General features: G+C 40.9%; 1 pseudogene; it reads right to left on the bottom strand.

Annotated features, from left to right (window-relative positions):
• Positions 1 to 23,857, bottom strand: part of LOC122807559 — a 176,832-nt pseudogene that overhangs the window by 69,152 nt on the left and 83,823 nt on the right.

Raw genomic sequence — 23,857 nt, 5'->3', positions numbered from 1 at the left:
CCACAAAAACTAACCAAATACACTGCCCTGGGTGCCAAACCGTCATTATGAGAGTCCAATCAAGACAAAATGAAGTGTAGAAGAATAAAAATATTTCAATGCATTGGCTGCATGACAGCTTACTTAATATCTAGATGGAAACAAAAAGGATGTGAGGCATGAAAAAATAAATTACTTTTTAAATACATTAATGGAATGCCAGTCAAAATCAAGTAGCACTCAACTCAAAGCACTTCTTGCACTGCAGTTCTAGTTATAATTTATATTCAGCTTTATTAAAGTACCAAGTAACATGCTGAAAGTAGAAATGTCTGATGCCCCCATTTGTAAAAATGTTTCTTATCCAAAAAAAGACCTGCTGCCCGACAACTATCTACTTGTTTCATGGGGAAAACATGATCAAAGTAAAAAATGAAAAGCAAACAAGAAATAAGCTCAAGATACATTGCTTAAAAGAATTACTGTACAGGTTATGGACCACACAATTGGCATTCTGTTTAGTTTACGGGTAAAGCCTGCAGAGATGACTGGAAGTCTCCAAGTGTAATGCGCTTCTTAAAATAATGTAAAATGTCCTTTATTACAAATACTGTCATATGCATTTCAATACCCAAGGCTTATACATTATCTAGTTAAGTATTCTCTACATGGCAACAACAGAAAGGCTTTCAATGTTAGCAATTCTTTAACGGTATGTTTATTAAAGCTTACTTGCATCTTACGATCTCAGCCAAGCTTACCTGATGGTCATTAAAGTATTGCTACTTAAACACAGAGCAACAGGCACTTTGAGTAATAAGCATAAATCAACAGTACAAAAACTATGACAGAAACCAGACCATTCTTTAAAAATCAAGGACAGATGAAAAGCCACTCTAGTACTTGTGTCTACCTTGGATGGGGGGATACTCTGCACATTTACACTGCATAACTACTCCTTGCCTTGCTTTGACACATCCAGAGTCACTACATGGGGGAGTGGGGTGCAAGAAGTATGTCACAATTTGAAATGTCTCTGGCTGACTGTGATGGCCCTGACACATTTGTCATACCTCTCAACCTCAGAGCAAGAAATCTGGACAAAGCCATACAAAGAAGTGGGACAAAGGCCCAAAAATAAGGACAATTTTTAAATATTGCTCTTATAAACTTAGAAAGATAATAGAATAGGTCTTGCATTAGAATTCCACCTAAAACGCCAGTTTTTTTAGCGAATCTGTGATTTAAAAAGTTTGTTATTGTATACAACTCCTCACAGCTCCTCGTAGTGTCCTGCAGAGTGATACAGGCAACAGAAAGACCCAAGAGAGACTTTTCCAGATTTAAGTATTTTTTTCTCTGTTTTTTTGCTCTGACTGACTTTTCCCACCTAAAAAGCAGATTTCTAACTGATCTGTGCTTTAAAAAGTTTAAATTGCATTTGCCTTCTGCTTTTTACAGTTTTTGCACTTGTTTTATATCAATTTAAGTAATTTTTGTATTGTATAACTGTTGTAGGCTACACATTAAAGTGCGCTAGCCTGTTTATAGCATTTACAGTGTTTTCTGTGTGTTTTTCTACTGTTTCTTGAAAAAAACAAAACAAAAAAAAATCTCTTTTCCCGCCTTTGCTGAACTAGATTAGTCCAGATTTCAGGTTTTGCTGAATTCCGGACTGTGGTATAGTTTCCTGTGTTGCCCATATCCTTACTTAGATAGGAGGAAGCTTCTCTGTTCACCAGTGAGAGTGGGGAGCTTTGAGCAGCCTATCTGTCCCTGGAGGAGTGGTCTCAGCCCTGAAACTAGTAGCTTATTGGCCGTTTTGGGTCAATTCCTATCTCTTTCAGTTTCCCTGCTTTAAAACCCAAATTTGCATGGTTTTGTGCCAGTATACAACTCTGCACAGCTCCTCATGGTGTCCTGCAGAGTGATACAGGCAACAGAGAGACCCAAGAGAGACTTTTCCAGATTTAAGTATTTTTTCTCAGTTTTTTTGCTCCGACTGCCTTTTTCCGCTTAAAAAGTGAATTTCTAACTGATCTGTGCTTTAAAAAGCTTAAATTGCATTTGCCTTCTGCTTTTTACAGTTTTTGCACTTGTTTTATATCAATTTAAGTCGTTTTTGTATTGTATAACTGTTGTAGGCTTCACACTAAAGTGCGCTAGCCTGTTTATAGCATTTACAGTGTTTTCTGTGTGTTTTTCTGCTGTTTCCTGAAAAAACAAAAAAAAAAAAAAAAAAAAAAAAAAAAATATATATATATATATATATATATATATATATATATATATATATATATATATATATATATTCTTTTTTCACGCCTTTGCTGAAATAGATTAGTCCAGATTTCAGGTTTTGCTGAATTCTGGACTGTGGTATAGTTTCCTGTGTTGCCCATATCCTTACTTGGATAGGAGGAAGCTTCTCTGTTCACCAGTGAGAGTGGGGAGCTTTGAGCAGCCTATCTGTCCTTGGAGGAGTGGTCTCAGCCCTAAAACTAGTAGCTTATTGGCCGTTTTGGTTCAATTCCTATCTCTCTCAGTTTCCCTGCTTTAAAACCCACATTTGTGCAGTTTTGCACAATTTTGCAAATAGAGCAGCATCGGACAGCGCCGCTTAAACGGGTTTAAACTATTCCCGGCTCCACAAAGTCTGCTCTTCACTTTTTCCCTTAGAACTGTTCTAAATCTCAAAGTAAGCACTCTATTTTCATTCTAAAGCCCTGCAGTTGCTCGTATAAGTAATCTTATAAGTAAGCACTAATAAACTAAAGCACTACACACTCTTATACTCCCTTAAAGTACTTGGTTCCTTATTGGTCCTTTTTGATCAGTCAAAAAGTAGTTCCTTATACTATTCTGGCATGTCCAAAAGTAATTTTCGGGTTTACTCTCCAGTCCAGCTTGTGAATCTGGGAATCTTGAGGCAATGTTACAACTGCCTTATGTACACAGACCACCCTCTCCTCCTCCCAACAAGCTCAAATATATGTGAAAGATGCAACTATATAGCCAAACTGGAGGCTGAGCTCTCTCAACCCAGTACTGGCGTAGTCAGTCAGGTGGAGAAGGTAACCACACACACCACAAATCTCACATAGACCTATCGCAACAGCAAACCAGACACATAAACACACAAAACCATACTCGGAGGCTCTAAATAAAAATCTTCCTATGCAGCAGCAGCAGAGACCTCCAAAGCAGACATCCAAGCAACCGCTACCCCACAACAATACCCATGTATCACATAGTTCACAAAGTCAGTGTGCCACACAGTCACAGCCCTTAAGGCTAAACAACACACCTAATAAACTTGTAATAGGTGACACTATTGTCAAACACACTGACGTCCCACTCACCAGGCTGAACAAGGAGAAGGTCACTGTAAGCTGCCTGTCGGGTGCCAGGATCCACCACATAACACAAGCACTCAGGTCACTCCAAAGCAAGTACAAATATGACTCCATCATTGTCCATGCTGGTGTGAATGACCTGAGACGTACCACCCTAGACTACATGAAAAGAGACATAGAGGAGCTCTCTGATCATGTAGTCCAGGCCGGTATGACCCTGACCTTGAGTAGCATCTTACCCTCACCAAGAATGATGCCACAGTATAAAGACAAAATGATCAATTTTAACAATTGGCTAAAGTATTGGTGTCATTCAAAGGGGATCCAGTGTCTGTCAGCCTGGGATGACATGCTCGACAAGCCACATTGCTTTGCTAGGGACAGCTTGCACCTGTCACCCGTGGGCTTTCGAATATTGGCTAAGGCTCTTGTCACCCCCATAGTGCCTTTTTTAGGCAAGGCTCAAAAGACAAACCCACCTCCACAGACAACACAAGGAAAAAGAAACTAAGGGTAATGCTGCTCAATGCCAGAAGTCTAAACCTCAAGATGCATGCACTCGAGGCTCTCCTCAGTATGGAGAATATCGATATTTGTGCAGTAACAGAAACCTGGTTCAAGGCTCCCGAGAGCACCCCAGCACTACCAGGTTATACCTCATACCATGCTTTTCGGCCCCAAAACTCAGACCGAACCACAAAAGGAGGGGGAGTATCTATATTCATCAAAGATACCCACACCTCCAGGTTAGTGGCACTGCACGAAGCATCGGAGACCATCCATGTGCAACTAACAGTAGGCAAAACTGCCTTTCAGTTTGTAGCCTGCTACAGACCACCCTCCCAAACTCAGGAACCCCACTCAGCTTTCCTGAGAACACTGGAGAATATGAAGGTCTCTCCAAACACCATCATATTGGGTGGCTTCAACTACCCAAACATAAACTGGGAGCACTACTCAAGCCCCAACACCCTCACCCAACGCTTCCTTGAATTTATAAACACAAATGCTATGGAACAACTGGTCACCACTCCCACAAGAGGGGAAAACATATTGGACCTGATCATCACCAACATGGGGACTCTATGTTCCATACCAGAGGTATACCCCTCATTGGTAAGATCTGACCATAAATTAATCTCACTGGACATCCATATCCCGTCCCCACCCCCAGCCAAGGAAACCACAGTGAAGAACTTCTCAAAAGCAAACTTAACACTTCTCAAAACTGAGGTGGAATCCTTCAAACCCCCCGGGACAGTGGAAAATACGGGCCAAACCACAGAATCCTTTACAAACGCATTCTATGGACACCTACAGGAATGCATGGATCGTGCTATCCCATATAAAACCAAGACTCACTCCTCCAAAGGCAGGAGACCTGTCTGGTGGACCCCAGCCATAAATAAGCTATACAACAGAAGGAGGAAGCTACTACATGATAGAACAAAATCCCAAAAAGGGAAGGCATCTCTGATCAGTACTAGCAAGAAACTACGATCCCACATAAAATTATCTAAGGCCAGCTTCGAAAGAATAATTGCACAAGACGCTAAAGATAATCACAAGGCCTTCTTTAGTTATGTCAGGAACCTGGGTAGCAACTCCCAGATATGCTCTGAGTTAGTGCAAAATGAAAAAAATACACTGAACCCACAGACATTGCCAACATCCTGGCAGACAGGTTCAGTGCAAACTTCTCCCCCCCCCACAAAAGAGCAAATGTCTATCCCAACAGAGTGTAGCCTCCCTGACATCACAGATGCACAGGTGAGAGCTGCCCTCTCCAAAGCAAAAAACACAGCATCAGTGGGACCGGACGGTGTCCCGGGCTGCATCTTACATGAGCTCCAAGAAGAAACGAACCCTCACATAAAGTCACTGTTCAATCTCAGCCTTACTTCAGGATATGTACCCAAGGAATGGTGTACAGCAACAGTGGTCCCACTCCACAAAGGTGGTGCCACAAAGGACCCCGGAAACTATCGCCCTATAAGCCTGACTAGCCTGGTCTGCAAAGCTATGGAGCGTATCATCATGGAACTCATAAACAAAGAGATTTGGAACCTCCAAACACTGGATCCTACCCAATTCAGCTTTTTTAATGGCAGATCTTGCCTCTTGAACCTGGTCGACTTCTTTGAAACAGTCACCAAGGTCATAGATGAAGGGAAGGTAGTCCACACAGCCTACCTGGACCTCGCAAAAGCCTTCGACACAATACCCCACTCGAGCATCATAAATAAGCTCACCAGCTTAAATATCAACCCCTATGTCACAAGATGGTGCAAACTGGCTCAGGGATAGAACCCACATGGTCAGAATTGCAGGTGCCATGTCAGACTCTAAACCAGTTACAAGTGGCGTCCCACAAGGCTCAGTCCTGGGACCTCTCTTGTTCGGTATATATTTCTCTGAGGTACAGGCTAACACGGGAGGACTATGGCTGACCAAGTTCGCAGATGACTGCAACCTGGGTGCCATAACTGACTCGCCAACTGACACAAGCATCCTCCAAAAGAGTCTCACAGAGACAGATAACTGGTGCCAGAGCAATGGCCTAAAGCTAAATGCCAAAAAGTGCATAGTCATCCCCTTTGGGAAAAACAAAGTGCCCACAAATTACCACATAGGTGGTAATCCATTAAGTATGGAAGAAGTAATTAGGGATTTGGGGACCCAAGTAGATAGCAATCTCTCCTTTGACAATCACATTGCCAAAGTGGTTAGAAAGACCTTCTATATAGCCCACCTTATCACGAAAGGGTTCACATCTAGATCAAGAGAGGTCATTGTGCCCCTCTACTCATCACTCATCAGGCCCATAATTGAATACAATGCCCCATTTGGAATGTACCTTACCCAACACCTGCAGCAACTGGAAAGACCCCAAAAGTACCTCACCAAGAGGATCAAGGGACTCAAACAGATGCCCTACGCAGTTAGGCTAAAGAAACTCCAGCTCTACTCAGTTGCTTACCGCCTACTCAGAGGCGATCTGTGCCTGACGTATAAACCCATGTCCAAAACAGAATTAATGGATATGCTTCACCTCAGGAAATCCAAATCCCTTAGAGCTACACGCTACAGGGACTTAAACCTCAGCACAGAAATAAATAGGACATGCTGGAGGGATAGATTCATATCCCAGAGGCTCCCCTCACTCTGGAACAAAATCCCAATCCATGTTAGGCAGAGCCCCTCAATGACCCTCTTCAAGAGAAATTTTGACGAGTGGATGGGAGATCATAGGTTTACCCCTGGGATCTCTTTTGTGTCCCTACTAGACAGAGGCACAGTAAACTAACCTTAAAAGGGCTATCTTCTGTGACCTACTATACAGAGGCACAGTCAACTAATCTAAAAGGGTGGTGAAAGCCAAACACACTCTGGCTAGGCTTATAAATGCCTTAGGGCAGATAGCCTAGTATCAACCTATGAATCTATGAATGGTATGAAATCTGAAACTCAAATGTCTGTCATTATTTTCTAACTTCAGTCTTTAATGATTTGTCACTAATTTGCCAAAAAAAACCCCACAATTTTGCCAAAAAACCCACAATTTTATGAAAAATGGACCAAAAATGTGATGTAAAAATATAAAATAGTCACACAATACAGCTGGGAACCTGTCAAAGAAGGGACACTTTAATATTAGTACTGCTAACTTGAGCAGCTGACAAAATGAATCTACATGCATTTCTGAAATAAAAGTAATATATAACTCTGATTATTACAGTTGTTTCTTAATTGTAAACCCTCCATGTTTTCTTCCAAAATTGCTATTTTGCGGAGGGATTATTAGGGGGAAGAGCAACATTTTGAGCTAAAATCAGGGACAGTTGAGAGGTTTGGCTATGCCTAATTCTATAAAGCAATTTATTTGCATGTACCTCTCAACCTGTTAATTCAATAAATCTGGACAAGGCCAAATATATTGGGAGAACATATAAACAGTACTAAAATTGCTCTTGTATAAACTGAGACAGTTGATAGAACAACAGGTCTTACTTTAGCATGCATTTTTCTGAAGGTTATGAAGTCTGAAACTCAGTGTGTCATTATTTAGTGACTTAATTCCTAAATGATTTGCCAGAAAACCACAAATTTTATGAGGAACAAACCAAAAATAAGAAGCAAAAATCTATTCATTCTTTGAAAATCTGGACAGTTGGGAGGTATAGTTCAGCTGGGGCTGACTTTAAGTTTGCCGCCCTTCCCCCTCACAAAATCATGGTCGAATGGAGCCTCCCCCTGCAGCCATTCCAATGATCCATTACTTGGCTATTTCACTCCATTTACCATAAACACTAATGTGCATACTGATTTACTTCTATGATGATTTGGACTTCATTTGAAAGTTTTATTTTGCATTTTACAGCACAAACACTAAGGCATCTGCTAAACAAACTTAGCATTAAAACTTCTCTGCCCTTGAAACTCACATTAATTGAAACAGCATTGAAACCCACATTCAAAGAAAATACATTTTATCAGTGGCAGAACTGCCCAATTCAGAACATCTTTCTAGTAAACAATGAAACAAAATGCATGCACCCATAATGACAAAACTGCCCAGTTTAGAACATTTCCATCATAAAGTCTACTCAAACTTCTACAGTCCACCATTATCAGTAAATATGCACAGTTCTACAGTCCACCATTATCAGTAAATATGCACAATTCTATAGTCCACCATTATCAGTAAATATGTACAATCTCTGAAGAAGTAAAAAAGTCATCTAAATAATTCCACATTAAATAAATCTGTAACTAATGAAGAGGTTGCAAGAGGTTGCTGCTAGCAAACACCTTTATGTTTCATGGTTTCATCGAAAAATAAAGTGTCTGATGCCCCTGAGGAATAAATTGCCTATATTACATTAAAAATGATAAGCTAGTAATATTGCAATAGGAAATGGATAGCAAACCGATAAACAGGCTTATAGTTATTATCTTAACTTTTTCAGTACGGCAGCATTCACCCCTTGTGGGAGTAGAACCAACAACCTTCTGCATCAAAAGCAAGTACACAACCTGTTGTGCTATTAACAATGCGAGCTGACTTACCATAAGCAGCACTAAACTTCTCTTCCCCTGCAGCTCTCAGCTCCTTGTAAAATCTACTTAATACTCAACTGCATCTCAACTTCGCACCACAAGAAATCTGGAAAAAGCCAAATTTATTGGGGGGGGGGGGGCAAAAGCCCAAAAACCAGGGACACATTAAACATTGCTTGTATAATCTTGGAAAGTTGCTAGAATTAAAATGCTGTGTTACCACCATAAATTTTACTGCCAAGGTCCCTGTGCAAAAGAGTCAGAGCAGCATACCACTATGCCAAATCAGCTGCTTTTTGAAAGAAAAATGCTGTGTTACCACCATACATTTTACTACCAATGTCCCTGTGCAAAACAGTCAGAGCAACATACCACTATGCCAAATCACCTGCTTTGTGAAAGAAAAATGTTGTGTTACCACCATACATTTTACTGCCAAGGTCCCTGTGCAAAACAGTCAGAGCAACATACCACTATGCCAAATCAGCTGCTTTGTGAAAGAGCGGAAGACTAAAACTTAAATGGCTATCATTTAATGAATTCAGTTCTCATCATAGCTGTCATCCTGTTAGCACAAAATACCTGGACAAACCCAGTAATGAGGGAATACAGCCCTCAAACATATTCAGTGAATTCAGTTCTTGCCATAGCTGTCAACCTTAGCACAAAAACCTGGGCAAAGCCAATGATGGGGTAGTACAGTCCCAAAAATAAGGACAAATTTCAAATATTCATCTTATAAACCTAGAAAATTGCTAGAATAAAAGGTTGTGTTACTATGTATTTTCTGAAAAATATGAAGTCTGAAATTCAAATGCCTGTCAATTTTACTTCTGACGGAACAAAAACAATTTTCAGCAGAGACCCAGGGAGAAATACTGCAGACACGTCTTTGTAAAATGGCAGGAAACCAGAGCAAATCCACACAAACACAGTGATGAGATGCAGACTCCACACAGAAGGCACCCCAGCCAAAAATCAAACCAGAAAAGCTATAGCTGTGAGGCAACAATGCTACCACTGCACCATCAAATATGTAAGGAATTAAACATTCAGAAACCTGAAGTCTGAAATTCAAATGCCTGTCAATTTTATTTAACATTTGTTAATCAGGACAGTCTGACTTGGAACAAAAAAACAGTTTTCAGCAGAGGCCCAGGAAGAAATAATGCAGACATGTCTTTGTAACATGGGAGGACACACAAGCAAACCCACACCTACACAGTGAGAAGATGGAGATGCCACACAGAAGGCACCCCAGCCAAGAATCAAACCTAAGAACCTGCAGCTGTGAGGCAACAATGCTACCACTGCCCCATCAAATATCAAGCTTTGCAACATTTAGAAACCACATATATTATGAGGAACAGATCAGGTCAAATATGAGGCAAAAATCTGCAATTGTTGCACAAATGGTGGTGGGTAGGGAATTCAGGTCCTTAACACCTGCATACAAGGTACAGGATTCAAGCCTGAGGTATTCCCTACCACACCACCATGTGTTTGTTCTAGCTACCAGTATATAACAACTGGGACATTTACACACAGACACCCACCCTGTTTAGTCAGAAATCTTCATTTTATTCTCATAGCTTCATGTTGTTTTTCCTCCTCTAACAAGTATGCACAAACAAGACGCAGGGAAACACCTGTGACCATTTTGTAGTGTGAGCCCTGTGCTTCACATTATCTTCTCCCTGTCCTTTCATTAGACCATTTTGTAGTGTGAGCCCTGTGCTTCACATTGTCATCTCCCTGTCCTTTCATTAGACCATTTTGTAGTGTGAGCCCTGTGCTTCACATTGTCATCTCCCTGTCCTTTCATTATACACTAAGAATGGAATGTGTTAGCCCTGACAGAGTAACCATCTTAAAAGTGGACCCCAGTGAGGAGTTTTACCATATTCTCTTCTGTATACACCTCATGTTACTTAGTGTTCTTCTCAGTTCCAGTCCCATCCCCAAGTTACTTGGAAAAGAAACTCTTTAATAAAGGAGTGTCCATTATATTTTTCACCTGCAACAACTAATAAGACCAACACAACAGTTTAAGGAGCTGACACAAGTGTTGTTGGACAATGTAATAATGCCGCCAACTGGAAGGAGAACATTTTATTTTATTGAGCTTTGAGGCTTAGAAAAACTGAAATCACATGTACACACACACACACACACACACACACACACACACACACACACACACACACACACACACACACACACACACACACCCTTACCCTTTGTCCCTCTTACCTTCCATAGTAGTTCCCTTCATAGCTGTCCACGATCCATATAGCTGGGCTGGCGCGTTCGAGCACATCCCCGCGAGATCCCCGATGAGACTCCTGGAGCACATCCACTGCAAGACCCTGACGAGACTCCAGCCAGCAGACATTGCAGTCCGGGTCCGATCTGTTCCCAGCGACAGTCTATGCAGTTTAAAACTGCATAGACTTCTGGGAGCTCTGTTCTTCATGTTTCCCAGTCCAGACTGCTGCTGAGACAGTCTGCGCATGCTTCTGACTGTTTCAGCAGCAGTCCGGACTAGTGAGCATGCGAGAAAGTCCGCGATTTTTAAATTTTTTTATCTTTTCTTTTTCTTTTATTCTTTTTCTTTTATTTTCTTTATTTATTTATTTTACAGCTGAGGGGGCTGCAGTCTGGCAGTCCAATAGCATGGGCCACCCCTGACCCAAGGTTTATCTCACTAATACTCCTTCTCTTTCCATCCACTACTTCTCTATATTTATTACTCCGCATTAAACAAAAGTATATTTTCAACTTTAACAATGTTTTTATACTAGTATTTGCTATGTTGTTTAATGCACAATGTTTATTTTCTCAGCTTGACACTGAATCTTATGTACAAATGTATGTGCATACGTATGTATACACTGATCTGCACTACTATTGTTCTTGATGTTATTAAGGTTTATTGTTTCTTTCCTAAGCATTGCCAATGTATTTTATGCTTACTGCCTGGGTCCCATCTGAAAAAGATCATCACCAAGTAGAGCTAATCCAGTCTACAAAATATAAGCAAAATAAAATAAATAGAACAAAGTAATCCTACTACAGAAAGACTGTTTCAAAAAGACAGGTTTTAAGTGCCCTGTGGAACCTGGCCAACAACAAACTCTTCTGAAGCCACCGAGATAGGTTCCACAGGTGATGACCATGAAAAACAAATGAATGGGCATCAGATGTATTAAAACACACATGTGGAACCCCTAACAGCCCCTGGGAGTCAAAATGCAAAGCATGGTTAGGAAAATATGGCACGACCAACTTCTTCAATTAGCTAACCAAAGGATCTTATAAATAATAATGTAACAGACTGGAAACCAGTGTGGGCTATATGCAATATGCATCATTTGCTGGTAATGAGAATGTACCACTTAGTAACCTGGAAACATTTCTGCACTGTATGTAAGTGATCCAGCTTGTTGTGAGGGAGTCCCAGTACAGGGCATGGCAAATAGCCCAGCCAAAAAGAGACTAGGGCATGAACAACCACTGATGTCTCAGCCTGCTATAGAAGGTGCTTGATCCTTGAAATGTGTTCACATATGGAAACATGATTATTCCACAATAGCTGACACTTACTAGGTCTGGAAATGTCAGCTTATTGTCAAGAATAACAAATAAATCACACTCCTTTTCAACAAATTCAAGCTTACTGTCCATGTAAGACAAAATTAGGCAGGTCTGGAGCAGAAAAAACTCTCAATGGTAGCATAAACTTTCATGGCCTCAATTTTGCAGGTGTTTCAACTATTATGTGTAAGCAAGGAATGTATGGCTTCTTAGTCATCAGCCAAGGAATATACACTAGCCATCTCATCCTGTGGGAAAGAGAGGTAAATCTGGGCCTGAACAGCATACCTAAAATATGATAAACCCTTCATTCTTATAAGATTTTTTAATGGATACATATAATCCATGAACAACAGATAGCCTAAAGTGGAGCCTTGTGTCCCTCCACTCTCAAGAGGTAAGATGGAGAGAAGTTAATTCCAGAACAGATCTTCTCAGAACAGCTAGAGAAGTACAATACAAACCTCTCCAAGCCTGTAGAGGAAATACCACAGTAGAAATAAAAATGTTCAATTAAAATGCATGATCTATGTTTGTGCCTAAAGCTGCTGTTAGATCCAGGATGGGTAGTACTCAATAGCATCGCTGGCCTCTAGCCATTAGAAGACCATTAACTACATGGACCAAAGCTGTCTCTGTACTATGGCAAATAAGAAACCCAGAGTGAAATTATTTTCTCTTATTGTTTTCTATTTGCTGGCCATTGCTTAGCTATTCTTCTGACCTCACAAATGATTTTTAGCCTTTCGGTCATTGACATCTATATGAGATGGCTGCTATAACTATAGATTCTTATGGATTTTGAAAGGTGACTAGGGAATGAAATGTTTCCCCTTAGGATGGTCAGGGAATTGTTCAGGTGATGGTTAATATCAATGTCAGGATGTGAAATATGGTAAAGACAGAGATTCTGTCTTACCAAATACCCTTGTATCCATACCAACAAGTAACAGAACCCTAGTCAAACTACAACCAACCAGGTCCTTTCTAGGGTCTTGGGCACTGAAGTACAAAGCCAGCTCTATACAGAGCAAGCCTTTTTAACTAGCTTAGTATGACTGAGTGTATTTGTGAGGGTGACCGCCTGTTTTTAATTGCTTTGGGTAACTGCACAAACATGTGATATTGAAATGTGAAACTAAGGATGATTAGGAAAATAAGGTGGAAGGAAAAGTTAGCTAAAATACATAATAAGCCCACTTAGATGCTAATCCATCATTTAAGTACCAGTTAGAGTAATGCTTAGAAAAAAATCCATACAAAATTGTTAGAACTACAGAGATGGGATGTATTAGCACAAATCAAACAAACAAGTTCAATTAAAAATAATAGACAACACTCAAACAACTAAGTTATTCTAATGGAGGTTAAAGTGGAAAGCACCAGTAGATTCATTAGCAAAGACAGACAGGATATATAGAGATAATAGGCTAAGTGACAACATCCTGGGCTGTTGAGGTGGATTACTAACCTGGGAGGGTAACAGGTGAGTGAGGTGTGGCTCTAGGACTTGAGGGGAAGCAGAGGCTGTGTGTTGTGTAGTAAGATAGGGAGATGAGAATGGGAAATGCAAGAACTCAAGATGGTGGTACTAAAATGAGACCAGGAGGTGAGACCATTGGGGAAGGATAATGTATTGCCAAACAGACAGGAGGGTCAAGCAGAAGTGGTACATGGACAGTGGTAGCCAGGGCTTTAGGGAGCCCAAGGCTGGAATCTATAGGCTCTAGCTTTATAAGTAGTGGGGTAGGAACAGGTGGGAAAGGGACAGGGATGAGAAGTTAGGAGCTGATAGGCAAAGGCATGGAGAAGGTAAGGGAACCAATGGAAAGAAAGGCTTGGCTTGAGAAGGATAGACAGGGTGAGTGAGATAGAAGGTGCAGGAGGAAGGAAAAAGAGGTTAATACAAAGGAGACAAGGAAGATTAGCAGCAATAACATGATGAAGCATGAGCAGGCTGAGGCAGAAACATGTGATCTCCCACAGGGAAGACACAGCGGAAGGATGAACATGACAGGAAGAAAGTGGTGGGATAAATTAGGGTATCAAGGCAACAAGGTGGATTGCTGACCAGGAAGACAAGAAGGGATAGATAACAGGGTGAGGGTAGGAAATCTAGTATTTGATGGTATGGGTTTGACAGAGTCAGAGAGTTCATATTGGGAATATAGGGATAAGGAAGGTTCTGTTAATTGCTAATGCTATCACCAAGGACATAAAATCTTTGGGAGTGGAGTACAGGACAGTGTCAGGACTGATCCTGGATAGGAATATACAAGAAAAGGAAAGGTAGTGAAGAAGGGTAGAAGCAGGCACCATGTCATGGTTTGTGTCAAGAACAATAATCTGGTAGCATGGACAGTCAGAAGGGCAGAGGGGATTACTCAAAGAAGTGAGGTGCCTAGGAGTGCAGTAGCTTCCTTGGAGATTCTTTTAGTGCAGTGCTTACAGCCATCACAAGGAAGATAAGAGTCAAGAACTGCAATATGTGGCTGCAGCAGGGGAATGAATAAGAGTTTATACATATATTTGTTGACCAGAACATTCCAGCACTGTATTTGGTTATTTGAACACCTGGTGGGAACAGTGGTTTAAGCAGAAGCCTTATGTTGAGGATGGGCTCCATTTCAGTAAAAGAGGAGCAGCACCACTCAAAGAGAGGTTAAGGTAGTGTGTGGACACCAATCATCATCATTATCAACCCCTTTTTCCCACTTTATACATAGTGGTCAAGGTGCTGCATCAACTATCACCATATCTCTCCATTCAGTAACACTCTCTTACCTTCTTTGACAGTCATTCCTGACTGATGCAAGTCTTTCTTCATGCAGCCTATCCATATCTTTGCTGAACACTCCCATTTCCTCTTGCCTTCTTCATGTCTGTTCCAAACCTTCTTCAACACATTGCCTTCTGCTTTGCTGCATATATTCCTGAACCAGCATGATCTGTTCTCTTTGACCTTCTCTGAAATTGGAGCTACTTGGGCTTCTGCTCTGATATCCTCATTTTTTTTTATCTGTTGCATAGCATGCATCCTACCACTTGTTTAAGGCACTTCATGTCTATCATGAACCTGGTCTGTGACATCAATAGGACTTGTTGGCGGGACAGATTTGTGTCACAGAGACTCCCCCTTCTGTGGAATAGACACCCTTTCCATATCAAGCAGAGTACCCCATTAACCTTTTTTAAATGCAACCCAGATAACTGGATAGGGAACAGACAATGCACCCCTGAGATTCCACCTGTGTCCCTGCTGGACAGGAGCATTGGGTGCTGACTTATCTTGGCTAGCCTTTAAGGGACTCGGGGCCAGTAGCCTAGTAACTTCCTATGATCCTATGATCCTATGATCATCTTTAACTTCCTCAGGTGCTCTGCCTTAACTGACCAGGTTTCTGTACCATATAGAAATACTCATCGCATCACAGTCTTCTACACCTTACCTTTCATCTTCTTTGACTTTCTTCTGTCATACACTACCACTGACACTCTGTGCCATTTGGCTGCAGGCCCTCTGATTCTAGCTTTGACCACCTCATTCAGACTTCCCTTCTCCTTAGCCACCCATCTCAGGCATTTGAAGGTGTTAACTTATTCCATTGTTTTTCCTTTTATCTCAGTTCTCAGCTTCTTCTGATTTCTCCCATCTGCTACCATTACAACTATCTTATCTGTACTCAGGTTCATCCTGTGTGCCTTCAGTTTGGCATTCCATTTCCTCATGCATTGCTGAAGTTCTTGTTCAGAGTCTGTCTGTAATACCACATCATCTACATACAGCTGCTTTGTTGATCTGTTCCCTCCATTGTGTTTGCAAATGTAGCCCGTTACCAGTATGAACTGTGCTGGGCTCAGAGCTGACCCCTAATGCATACCCAGTCACACTGCAAACTCCTCTGTGAGTCCGAACACTGTTCATACTTGTGCCACTTAGACTTTGTACATAGCCTGCACTAATTCTACCAAGCTTTCTGGGACTTCAAACCATTTTAGGACTGCCCAAATCAGCTTTCCGGGAACCTTGTTATATGCTTTCTCCATATCTAGGAAAACCCAGTGGAACTTTCCCTTCATCTCTAGCTTCTTTTCAATTATCTGTCTCATTGCACACATCTGATCAGTTGTGCCGCATCCCTATCTGAATCAGAAATGCTCATCTCCCATCTTACTTTCTACTACTTTGCATATTCATTTTCAGTCATCCTTTCCAGAACTTTCCTGCAGTATGACAGAAGTTTGACATTGCTATACTGCCCACAGTTGTGATTGTCCCCTTTGTTCTTGTAGACCAGCACTAGTATGCTTATTCTCCAATCATCTGACATATGCCTTTCTCTTCCATACTGCTATGAATACCCATTTGTTTCCTAACCCACCCAAAATCTTGGTCATATCTGCTGTGGCATCATCTCAGCCTGCTGCTTTCCATGCCTTCATTTTCCTTAGTGCTGTTCTTACTTCTTCTATGGTGGGCTCCTTTTCTTCTTTCATTGTACGCTGTGTCTATGACAGTACAGCTTCTGTGGAGTTTTCTTCACTCAGAAGCTGGTGAAAGTACTCCTTTCATCTGCCTTTCATGTCCTATATATTTTTTTATCTTTCTGTCTTTGTCTTGCAACCTGCGAGAGTTTCTTTGTGCCATCTGCTGAGTCACTTTCCAGAAAACAGTAGAGTGCCTCTGATGCCTTGTTCTTTGCTATTACAACTCCTCTGTTAGCCCCTTTGCTAGCCAACTAGAATTCCATCTTAGTCTGGTCTGTCTTTTCTATCTTCCACTTTTTGCTTCACTCCTTCTTTCTTTTGATGACTCCCTGGACTTATGTATCCACCACTAGCTTTTCTTATGTATATTATTTCCATAACTGGCTCGGCTACATATCTCTTCTGTAGTCCTCAGACATACTGTTTTGAGGACTTGTCATTCTTCTTCAACTTCACCTATTTCCTCTTCTTCTTGAGGTGCTAGTGCCCTGAGCATTTACTTGTTCTCTTGTGCTTTCTCTCCAGTCCACTTCCGGGTCTGCAACCCCATCTCTGTTGACTTTAGACCCTTCTCTGACTACTGCTTGCAGCTGATTGTGGCAACCAGTGGTTTATGCTGTGGCTGACTGTTTTACTAGGGATGACATTGCAATCACTGATTCTATCCCAATGCCCTTTCCTTGTTAGGAGGAAGTCTAGTGGTGTGGATGCTACAGTGCCTTTAAAATATTGAAAGGAGGGGGAAGAAGTAAAGGAACAGGGAAACATCTGAAAGGGAGCAAGCAGGAAGTCAGAGCAGGTTTAGGGGAATGATACAAGAAGACTGCATGAAGGATAGTTAGAAAGGTAGGAAGGAGTAAGAACTAGGGAAGGAGTAAACTAGAGCAGGAAGTTGATGCTGTTCAATACCAGGGGCCTAGCAAAATAAAATGGAATTGCAAGTCATTCATGCACTGGGCAAAGTGGACTTTACCAGCATCTCAGAAACATGGCAACAGAAAAGAGAGAGTGGGATGTGGTGATTCAAGTATACTGTGTCTTTAGGAATGACGAGGGGAAATGGGGGAGTCACTGTTTTTGTAAGACATAGCTCACAAGGTAACACAGGATGATGAGGTAACAGTGAGTATGGTAGAATGTGCGGTGAAACAGTACATTGACATTCAAGCAACAGACAGTGTGTAAAGCAAACTAGAGGTTAAACACCTCTGCTGCCATCTAGTTACATCACTAAAGGATGACTGTGTGTTGGCCAAGATATTCAGGATGTGGTGGTCAGAAAAAGGAGGTGGTGGCACTTGGTGATCTCAGTCTTCCAGCAGTATAGACTGCTCAGTTCCTACATCGAGAGAAAAAAAGGAAATGATTCATACAGATGCTTTGGATGGAGACAGAGCACAAGGCAAGACAGAAGCCCATCTCTGTAGTAGAGAAGGACTGAAGCACTGAATGTGACCTGGGATAAATTAGCAAACAAGATGACTGAGGATCCAGCAGAAGGGGGTGCGAGTGAGCAGATGATGTCAGTTCTCCTATCCTGCAGAAGGGAGCCTCCTAGACGTTGGGTATACAAGTTGGGGGTAGCAGTATATAAGCTAGATACATGAGTCTGGTTCTCCCAAGTTGCATATCGGAATTAGCCTGCAATGGGCATGTATGGAAGTATATACATGTAGGTGGGAGATGTAGCAGGATATTTTTTTCAGTAAATGTGCATGTTTGCAGCTGGGAGTGGGAATAGAGCTTAAAGTCAGTCACGGATGAGACACTACAGGCACATGACTCTTGCCACGACCACTATTAGAAAAATGAGTCTGCTCTCTCAAAATGAGTTAGGTTTCTGAAGCCAGGCAGGACACAGAAAAAAATGGGTCTGTATGGTGCAAACAGACTGTTCATGATCAAGGCTAGTAAAGACCAAGAAGAACATATTAAAAAGACAGCAATATGGGATTATGAAAATTGAAGTGCAGGCAGCTGGGAGCAGAAGTGCAGAAGGAGCTAGGAGAATGTGCAGACGTAGAGGTGGCAAACAAACTGTGGAAAAGATTTTGAAAGGCATGAGCTGATGTTTGCCAAAAGAAGGAAACTGACACTCATGTTAAGATTGAAGTTGCTGACCAGGGAGGTCAAGACTGTATTCAGGATTTAAAAACTTTGAAATGGTAGAAATATATAGAGGGTGATGAGGAGAAACAGGTCTGTGACAAGATGAGAAGGTGAGAAGAGAAACAAGTGAGTAAGACGATGGCCGTTCTGCAGAGGAAAGAACTCAGTGGAGTGAAAGGAGGAGGTGGAGAATTTGTCAGGCACATTTATGAGAGGAAGAAGGGGACAGTTCGCTAAACAGGTTGAACAATGTCAGAAGGGAAGTTAGGGATGACAAGGACATTACTAAAGTACCAAATGAATTCTTTGTCTCTGATTTTCCAAAGTGAAAGAAAGAAAGACAAGCACTCATCTTGGAAGAAAAGGCAAAGGGAAGTGAGAGATGGTAGGCTAGACCAGTACTGAGGGATTCTGCGGAAAACAACTGGTCAGCTTTTAGGAGATTGAAGCACAAGACCTAGATGGGATACAAGTTGCTGTACTCAAAAGCCAGACAAGAACCATGCAGAACCATTTACAAAAATCATTACTAGATTTCTGACCAATGGGAAAGTACCAGGTGACTGGAAACTGTTTCCGTTGCTTAAAGGGTATAGCAAGTCCACTTCAGGCAACTACAAGTCAATTAGCCTGATATTACTGGTTTGGAAGGTAGCAGCAGTAATCTTGAAAGAAAGGACTGAGGCTTTTCCAAAGCATAACCAGCTTTATGATCCAAATTAGCATATTTTCACTTCACAAAAGAGCTGAGAGTCAGACCTGCTGAAGTTGTGCGACTGGGTAGCACCAGAGGTGGGTAAGGGAGTGCCAGTGGATGTGGTCTGCCTGGACTTCAGCAAGGCTTTTGACTCACTCCCACATTAAGGACTACTTAGTAAACTGAAAGGGTAAGAAGTAAGGCAGAAAATTAGGAAATGGGTAGGAAAATGACTGTAGGGATGAACTCAGGGGATAATGGTTAGTGATAACTCCCAGGAACAAGGGAATCAACCAGTGGATTGCCACCAGTCAGTGCTAGGGCCCTCACTATTTATCATATTCATATTTAACATGTGCCAGATGATGAACAGGCTAAGCCTATTCAAAAATGATAGAAACATTAGGGCAACAATGTCAGATGGAGGAAACAGCTTGAAAGGGTACCTTGACATCTTGCACAGATGAGCAGACAAACAACAAGTCAGGTTTAGTGCAGATAAGTAAAAAGTTCTGCAGTTTGAACAAAGCAATCCAATGGTAATATAAAAGTTATGGAATATTAAATTGGGAGAGATGGGGAGTGAAAAGGACCTAGGAATGATCATCACACCCATTGTGACCCATGAGGCACAATAGTGAGGGCAAAAGGAATTGACAATAAAGTTGTGGACTGCATTCTGATAGATTCCAGGGATGGGGAATATATATTCCCACTTCAGAGAATGCTGGTAAAACTACATCTACAATGACGTGTGCAGTTCTGGAGAATATGTAAGGTAAAGGATGTGCATCTACTAAGAAACATCCATGGGAAGCCATAAGAATCATTGGAAGATAAATGCAAAAGACATGTGAACAGCATCAGCAACTAATGAACTCGGGGAATGGAGTGAAAAAGTGTGAATAACACCTGGAACTGATGAACTTGGTAAATGGAGGGAAAAACTGTGAATAGCACCTGGAACTGATGAACTTAGGAAATGGAGGGAAAAGTGTGAATAGCACCTGGAACTGATGAACTTAGGAAATGGAGGGAAAAGGTGTGACTAGCATCTGAAACTGATGAGCATGTGCTTGTTAGAAAATAGGACATAAATGGTATATGATACAGGTATGTACAATGCTGTATGGGAAAACTGAAGGGTGCAAATAAGGTACTGGGAAGAGAAGGGAGGCTGGACCATAATTCGGACCTAAGGAAGTATTTTACTACAGATGTTTAGAGCATTAGAGCAGACTGCCTGAAGGAGCAGGGAGACATGTATGCACAGGGGAGTTAAAGAAGATGTGAGACATCTGGAAGGGTCTGGGCAACACACAGCAGTAGGAAACAGTAGATATTTATTAGATGCACTCATATAGAAGGTTCCAAACAAACTTTCCTTCAGCAGGAACATTAGTTAATGTGATGGCAACTTTTATTGAATTTTTTGAGAGTCACAAATGTATTGATTAAAGGCAAATTGGTACACATCAGCATACCTACACCTAACCAAAGTTTTCAGCATTATTTCTGATTCTGTTATTATTGATAAACTTATTTGATAGGAAGTTTGCTAACAGTCAAACCGTTCAATCAAAGCTGGTGGCACACTTTCCTCAAAAAAGGCTCATCACTCATATGGTGTAATCCAGGACTATATTCTGGAATTACTGCTCTTTGGCATATACTTTGCTGATATCAACAGTCTCTGGCTGATCAAGTTTCCTGGTGATGCAAACTCAGTGCTGTCATCAGCACTCCATGTGATCTCCATAATAAGGCCTCAAGAGGGCCTTACTTGCAGACACTTATGATTTCATGACAATGGGCTAAAGCATAATACAAAAAATGCAGTATAGTACTCGTTAGGAAACAGAAACAAACTTATACATGCCACATAAATGTCATTCCCCTTAAAGCAGATACCATCACTGGAGACCAGACATGGCTGTGGACAACAAACTTTCCTTTGACCACCATATATCAACTGTCATGATTAAATTATTCTACCTAGCCCAAATAATTATTAAAGACATATCCTCCAGGCTCAAGAAGTTATTATCCTGCTTTACTCCTCCCTTATCAGGTCCATATTAAAATATAATGCCCCCTTTGGCATGTATTTATCCAAGCATGTAGTCCAAGTAGAAAAAACCCCACAACGTTTCCTCATCAAAATAAGTAAAAATCATGGGTATGAACTAATTAAGCTATACAAAGTATCTAAAAGCATTCATTCCATTCTAATCTATGCCTGTCCTACAGGGCTGCAAAAGACCCTACTCTGCTTGGCCTCTTACACGTTCATAAAACTGTAAACACCAAAAATACCCATTGTAGGGACCTAAACCTACACATAATACAAAAATGACCTCTGGGTGAAATAGATATCTCTCCAAAAAGATATATTGCCCTTGGAATAAGTTCTTACTTCATGTTAAAGAAAGTAGCCATTTTACACTTATTAAATCTAACATAGATGAATGTATGGGTACTATAAATTGTCCCTGGGTCTAACTTTTCATTCCCTTATGAACATGGAAGTAGGTAAACTGCAGTGGCTAAGCTGCTAATGGTTTTCTAGACTGATTGCTTAGTCATGATTTTGGATTCTTTTCAGGCAGTTAAATATTGCCCTTTCATGGAAATGTAACTGGTATTAACTACAACCCACAGAGACAATCCCCTCCATGACACAGTACCACAGACAGAACTGAAGTGAGGCAGAGTTACCAGCTGTTTTTTGATCAAGGCTTGATATTAATGAAATATCATATGGAGGTGCAACCTCTTTTGAGCATGGCCTTGGTGCAGAAGCAGCATGCAGGTAAATACTCATCAGATGCCCTCCTATTTATTTATTTATTGACATTTGAATACCAGGAAAGTCTGACTGGGTAGGTGTCCATTTTCAGTGGAAGCTCTGCAAGAGAAGCTCCAAAGTATTGCAAAAGCATTTTAAGATCAATAATTTTATAATCTTCAAAAATAATACAAAAACATCTACAGTTTAAATAATTATACCAAATTAGATATAATTGTGAAAACATTGGCGGTTTGTGATGTATAATAATGTTTGCAACTAAAATTATGTCAATATGGTTTGTTTTCATTTATATAAATGTACGATTGCCGATGTCATATGTAATAATTTAATAAAGGCGTCCCCTCTTTAGAAAACATGTGAAAATACCGGTTAAGAATAGACACAACTTATATGACAATGATTTAATATTTACAGAAATTATAGCCAGTTTATAGAGAAATTAATGGTAAATTCATACGCTCATAGATTACTATTAGGCTAACTACCCTTAACTCTCTGCCTTTTATTTATAATGTAAACACCTAAGCATCATGCTACCCTCCCACCCTCATACCAAGTTAGTATATAACAAACAGGAATTTCAGTATGAAGTGAGAAAAAAACAGGGTTATGGCATATTTAGAAAGAGAGTCGGGGAGAGAAATTGATTAAAGTAAGGAAGTGAGTGAAAAAGGAAGAGTAAGGAGGTGTAAGGTACGAAAGGGCACTTGTTCATATTTTGGGATTCATAGGTTCATAGGTATATAATTGGATAACCACCACCAAAGCCTTCATAAGCCTAGTTGTCCAACTCAACCCAATTGTGTCCCTATATATCACGGGCATTTATTAGGAGGTGTATGTTAGTTAGAAAAGGATATATGTGTTGTGGGGATGTTAGTTTGTGTATTGCTGCCTGCCTTTGCCTTTCAGAGACATGGGAGCCAGACCTCGGGTGAATTTCCGATTTCTCAGCCATTGGTCAAGGTTTCTCTTAAATAGGATTAGGGATAGAGTCTGCTTCACATGGATAGGGAGCCTGTTTCAGAGCATGGGATCCTCTGAGACACGCAGCTGTCTCGCCAACATGTCTTTTTTATTTTATGTCACAAGCAAAATTTAAATCCTTGGATATAGTGATTCTGATGCTGTTCATTTTGCAGATGTGCAGAAGGTCCATCAGAGATGGATCTGATGATGCCTTGCATGTCAGGCATAGATTGCCTCTTAGTAACCTGTAGTAGATATGTCAGGCATAGATTATCTCTCAATAACCTGTAGGTGACAGAGTATATGTGTTTATACCCTGGATTCTCCTGGTAAGGAACTTTTGTGAATATGCCTCCTGTTGCATATGTCTGGTCAGGTACATGCCGAAGGGGGCATTATACTCAATGATGGGTTTGAATAGGGCAAATAAACAGGCAGTATGACTTTCTTGGACCTGGATGCCATGCCCTTACTTATAAGTTGGGTGACAGAATGATTTTCTTACTACTTGGCCACATGTTGGTCATCAGCAAAATTACTGTCTACATATGTTCCCAGATCAATGATTACCAGGTCAACTCTTAGGGGTGTCTTATCAATGGAGTAAATTTCCTAGGTGGCAGTTTTCCCAAAAGGCATTTCTTGGCATTGAGTTTTAATCTATGACTTTGGCACCAGTCATTTGTCTGTGTTAGACCTACTGTAAGGTGTTTATGACTTTGAGGAAATCTGTGATAGCTTCCAATCATTAGCCTTTACCTCAGAGAAGTAGATACCTAATAGCAGTGA

The sequence above is a fragment of the Protopterus annectens genome, chromosome 7.part1 (assembly GCF_019279795.1).
Source record: "Protopterus annectens isolate FY-2018-M chromosome 7.part1, PAN1.0, whole genome shotgun sequence".
Taxonomy (NCBI): Eukaryota; Metazoa; Chordata; order Ceratodontiformes; family Protopteridae; genus Protopterus; species Protopterus annectens.
The sequence above is the reverse complement of the archived record's forward strand: the minus strand, read 5'-3'. Positions and strand labels throughout refer to the sequence as shown.